Here is a 6,081-nt window from a genome sequence, read left to right on the forward strand (position 1 = left end):
GCCTCCTCCCGCAGTTCCTTCCTCCAGCCTGTAAATGTGTCCTGGCTTCCCTAGTCCCATCCTGAGCACCTTTCTTTTTCAGGAGTTTCATTATGTAGCCCAGGCTGGCCTGGAATGCCTGGACTCTGATGACTCTGCTATCTCTCAAGTGACAGAGACCCCAGGCCTCCGCCACCGTGTCCACTTAGCCCAGTTACCCCAGACATGGTCCTACTCTGTAGTCCTGGCAGGCCTAAAACTCACTATGTAGAACAGGCTGGCCTTGAACTCAGAGAAATCCTCTTGTCTCTGCCTCCTGAGTGCTAGGATTAAAGGTGTGCCCCACCACAACTGGCCAAAGTCGAAGTGATAATGCCTGTGGAGGCCCTCTGATGTGCCATGCAAAGTCCCCTTTAGAGACCACATTATGGCTAACAGCTGACAGATTTGGCTCTGTGCTTATTGACCTCAGAGAAAAAGAGGTGAGACCCTGCAGGGAACTGGGTGGGTGGAAGCCATCATGGAAGGTGGGGAGCAACATCCATTGTGACTCATGAGCATCCAGTTACAACCCAAAGCAAGAATCAGATGAACATGCCCTTAGTACTGAGTGAAGAAGGCTGTTGCTGGGGAACCAAGAGGCAGATTTACAGAGGCATGTGTTTTCTTTGATGCTGGGTGGTTTGTGACTATAGAAGAGTTTTGAGGATGGCGATGAAGAGGAATATGCCTCTTGCTCCTGACTCGTGCTGAGGGATTTGATGGATTTTTAGATTCCTTGACTGAGGGTGTAGTTCAGTTGCTAGAGTACTTGCCTGGCAAGCATAAGGTCCTGTGTTCCAAAAGCCTTTCATCCCAGCTCTTGGCAAGTAGAGGTAATAGGGTCAGAAATTCAGACCATCCTTCACGACATAGCAAGTTCAAGGTCATCCTGGATACATGGCAGAGGGGGAGGGGATTGTAAATTCTTTGAAATTTGATGCTAAAGCATTCTGATCTCTCAGCTGAGGAAGCAGGCTCAGAGAGGTATAATGATTTTCCCACTGTCACACAGCATTGAAAATAGTTGGCTTCAGGGCTAGGGGGATGGTTCAATAGTTAAAAGCACTTGCTTTTCTTCCAGAGAACCAGAGTTTGGTCCCCAGCACCCACATTGACAGCTCACAACTGCCTGTGACTCTAGTTCTAGGGGGAATGGCCTTTTATGACCCTCTTTGAACACTGGACATTCACATGACGCACATACATACCCACAGGCAAAAGACTCATCCATAAAATAAAATAAATCTTGAAGAAAAGAGCATAGTTGGCCAATGGATTCCAAAGAATATTCAAGCCAATTGGCAACACACCCTCCTCTCCAATGCCTCATCACCAACTTCTCTCTGCAGAGCCTGGCCACCCTGGCTTGGTTTGCTAGTGGCTGACTCTTGGTAGAAGCTCTCTCTCCACCACAGGAAGGTTTGGGCAGGCCGAGCCTGCCACCTGGGGATGGGGTTAGGGGTGGGGTGGGGTTAGTGATTAAACACTGGGATCTGAGCAGATCCAGACTCAAATCCTGGAAGTTAACCTTATTTCTTTAACTTGAGTTCCTTCCATCCACGAAATGGGGTTGTAGTAGTACCCACCTCACGGAGTTAAAAAGAGTAAAGAAGATGCCTCAGACAAAGCTCTTGGCACTTTGCTGTGGCCTGACCCAGAATAGGCACTCCGTGAACACAGTCCTCCATGTGAGTAGCAGCAGCAGCGGTAACTTCCTTTCCCGGAGAATTCCTGCATTGTCTTCCTTCTGCCCAGCCCTGGCTGCTCTTTGAAGTTTAACTGCCTGTCATCCAAAGCTGAGACTTGAGTGTAGCCAGGACTGGAGTCTCAGGGCCAGCACAGATGGGCTACCTCGTGTGGAGGGGTATAGCTGTTTAAAATGAGTCTTTTCATTTGATGATCTGAACTCTTTGACCTGTCCATTAGGGATGCGGAGATGTTGTGGACACATCCTTGGACTGTTTATTGGCCAGGAAGCCACAAGGTGGGGGTGGGGCCTATCTACCAACCACTTCTACCAACCGCTGCCCACTCTGACTTCTCATCTGTCTCTTCTCTCAGAAAACAGGACCATGATCAGAAAATCAAACCCAGCCCCAGCCATGCACCTTGGTCTTGTGGCTGTGAAGCGGACAGAGTTTCCTGCCTGGCTCCTCTGGGCCTTAGGACTGGCCTGCTAGGTTCCCCTTGTAGCCTCTGCAGATTAGGCTAAGCAGACGGAGTAGAAACACTGTGGAACCAGACACTTGCCTCTGGCCTAACCGTGACCAAATGCTTTTAATTCTCAGGGTCTCAGTACTCAGTTGTGTTGTGGAGGCAGGAGGATCAGGATTTCAAAACTAGGTTTGGCTACAAATCAAGTTCAAGACCAGCCTATGTTACACTAGACAGGCTCAAGGAAATTGAAACAAAACCATAGGTTAATGCTCCCTGCCTGTTGGGGATCCATGCAGCCTTGGTGCTGTTCTCTGTTCTGCAGCCCTGCACTGAGGCCCTACTGTGTGTGGTGAGCCCAGCTCCTCTCTCTGTGCTTCCTTCTGCTGTTTTCTTGCTCTTCGTTTTGTAGGGCCTGCCTTGCCCTCCATCCATCTTGCTACAGGATCTACAACAAAACGCCTGCTAACCTCCAGGATCAGGCCACACTAGCCTTCTGGTCCCTTATGGGGAGTGCTCGCATCTTTGAGCTTATAGCCTGCCTTCTTTTTTTTTTTTTTTTTTTTTTAATTTTTAGATTTAATTTTTATTTTATGTGAGTACACTGTAGCTGTACAGATGATTGTGAGCCACCATGTGGTTGCTGGGATTTGAACTCAGGACCTTTGGAAGAGCAGTCAGTGCTCTTACCCGCTGAGTCATCTCTCCAGCCCCCTAGCCTGCCTTCTTAGCGGGGTTATAGATTTCTGGAGGAGAAAGGTGTGTCCTAGGAGCTGTCAGTGCCCCCCTGTGAAGCTCTCTGCAGCTCAGGTGGAAAGCTATCGCCTTCCAGGCAAAGGAAGCTGGGAGCCATTGATTTATCTCTTGTCACCCCTTAGAAAAGAAGAGCTACCCTGTGGGAAGGCTGTTTACTGTGTGTGTGGGGGGGTGTCCCAGAGAGCACTGGGGACACTAAAATGAGGGCACACAGACTCCCTCCTGTGCTACCCCATCTCTTTGCTGAGTTGAAACCTGTGCCTTCCCTATAGCAGGAATGTGGGCGCTCCGAGGTCACCGGTCCTGTGTGCCTCACTGCAGTGACCTTTCTGCCCCACTGGGACTGCCCGGGTGGTTTCACTAATAAGCAAACTGCATTACCATCTCGACAGACTTAACCAAAAAAAGAAAAATGGTCTTTGAACAAATGCTGCTGGTGTCTACCAGGACCTAAGAGCTGGTACTATCTGTTTTTTAATAATTGAGGGTAATAAATATGTATTTCTTTCTCCTCCCTACCCCCATCCTCCGAGCTTGTCAGCTCCCTGCGTCTCTCCTCTGATCAGACCAAGTCTTCCCCAAGCAAAAAAAAAAAAAAAAAAATCCTTTAAGCAAAAAAGGATTAAAGCCTTGAAAGTAGGTCTGCCTGCATGCTCTCCCTCCCCTCCCCCCAGGCCTGGCGTGGAGAGGCCCCTCAGGAAACCAGGGACTGGGGTTGGGGGTGTGGGTGGAGACTGCAGGTCTTGGGGAAGGAGCTAAGTGGGGAAGGAGGATCCCTGTAGTGCTCCCTCCCTGCAGCCTACCTAGCCTGGGCTAACCTGGGAGTAGCAACCAGTACCTGAGGGCTAGCCTGAGAACGAGGTCCCCTTAGGCCCCCGGCAGGACATAGCTAGGAAGGCCACTCTGGTCTCTGCTGCGGTTCCGCTTTGTCACCCTGCTTCAGCGTTTTGGAAATCTGTGTGCCCTTAGAATGAGCCTCTGATTCTGTCTTCTTATCTATAAAATGGAAAAATAAACAACCAGCCTCACAGAGGATCAAGCACGGAGAAGACAGCCTAGTGCCTGGCACATACATGGTAACCCTGAGTAAATGAACTATTACTGTTTTAATGGAATCTTCTCAGATATAGAGGGCAGTCTGTCGTCTCCCCCATCCACAACACACCAGAGCTCCCAAGGGCCTGCCATTGGTCTTGCTTGGCTTCGTTCTTTTTTTTCCCCCTGTGGTGTTGGGTGAAGGGGGGGAGTTTTGAGACAGGGTTTCTCTGTGTAGCCCTGGCTGTCCTGGAACTCACTCTGTAGACCAGGCTGGACTTGAACTCAGGAATCTGCTTGCCTCTGCCTCCCAAGTGCTAGGATTAAAGGTGTGCACCACCACTGCCTGGCTGCTTGGCTTCATTCTTAACAGCCCTCCAAGAGGGGGCTGAGTTTAGAAGGCATAGTAGTTTAGAAGGTGTTCCCTAAGACTGGCAGAAGTATATCTCACCCTCCTGGCCTGACTTTCTTTTCCTTTAGACAAGGTCTTACAAGGTAGCCTTAATGAGCTGGCACTCGCAGGGTGGACCAGACTGGCCTCGAACTTGCAGGCCCATCTGTTTCTGCCTCCTTGGGTATGCTGGATTTAAAGGCTGAGCCACCGCATTGGGCTCTGGCACTCTTTCTTGTGCCCATGTTACTTTTTTTATTTGTCTTTCAGACAGGGTCTCGTTCAGACTCACTATGTAGCCAAGGCTGGCTTTGAACACCTCATCTCAAGTCCCAAGTGATGGATTTATTTTATGTGCTTGAATGTTTTGTCTGCATCTATGTATGTATGTGCACCACACGTGTGCCTGGTGCCCTCAGAGGTCAGAAGGTGGCACCAGATCCTCTGGAACTGGGGTTTATGGATGGTTGTGAGACACCACGTGGGTGCTAGGAACCCCCACCCCGTGACTCATGACAGTTCTCTATCTGAATACTAGGATTACAGACACACACTACCATGCCCAGTCCCACTCTTTCGCTCTCAGGAGCCTTGTAGGAACCCAACCCGGGAGAGGTGTGGCTTGGCCAGGAAGGCGGCGCCAGGGCAGCAGTGCTTCTGCTTGGCTCCTGCCTTCCCACCAGCAGCTGGCAACCTTACAGTTCTGCTGATGCAGCAGCCCTGGCCACAGCCTCCCTCCCGCTGTGTTGGGCTTAGGCACCCTGGGTTGGCTGCAGGTGGCCTAGAGCTGTGGCCCTGCACCCACGAGGTCCTAAGCCCCTGGTCTGCTCCATTGCTCAGCGGTTGGCCAAGTGGCCTCTGGGGCCCCTGCTGCCCACCCCCCACCCCCACCCCCAGGCCTACCCTGGCTACTCTGGGCCCAAGGCTGGAGAGAAGAGGCAAGGCTTGGCCTGAGGGCAGGAAAAGCAGGAGGGAGGAGGCTATTTATAGCTGGCTTTGCTTTTGTTCCCTTTCCAGCAATGCTTCTCTTTAAATAGGAGCAGGGCTGGAGGCTGCAGCTCTTCCCCAGCCGCCCCGCAGTCACTGTGCGCAAGTGTGTGTGTGTGTGTGTGTGTGTGTGTGTGTGTGTGTGTGTGTGTGGTAGATACATGTATAAGGATGTGGTAGGGATACGCATGTCAGTGCATGGGTATGTATATGTGTACAAGTGTATAAGAAAAGGATGGGGATGGAGGTGTGTGTTTGTACCATTGCAGGGTTTATGTGTAATGCTGTGTCCTTTCATATATGCATAGAGACATAGAGATGTAATGGGGCGATTCTGATTATGAACATGTTTCTTGGCTTTTGGTTTTGAGATAAGGTCTAGATAAAAGTCCCAATCCTTCTGCCTCTGTCTCCTGAGTATTAGGACTACAGTGTGAACTCCAGGCATGTATATCTAAATGGATACACATCATGGGATGGTGCAGCCACTCCTATTTGTGTGTGTGTGTGTGTGTGTGTGTGTGTGTGTGTGTGTAGAGATGGGGCCAAGGTTGGGCCTAATGTGCTGCCCAGTGCTTTGCAGGGTGTTCGGTCTTTCCACCCAGTGCAGCTAATGCTCATGGTGCCAGGAGGGGGAAGGGTCAGGCAGCTTGACTGCACCCAGAGAGGCTTGGGTTCTCTTTCTCATGTCAAATGTTGACTGGATGGGGGGGGGAGGAGAGAGAGAGAGAGAGAGG

The sequence above is a fragment of the Mus pahari genome, chromosome 14 (assembly GCF_900095145.1).
Source record: "Mus pahari chromosome 14, PAHARI_EIJ_v1.1, whole genome shotgun sequence".
In the NCBI taxonomy this organism is placed as follows: domain Eukaryota; kingdom Metazoa; phylum Chordata; class Mammalia; order Rodentia; family Muridae; genus Mus; species Mus pahari.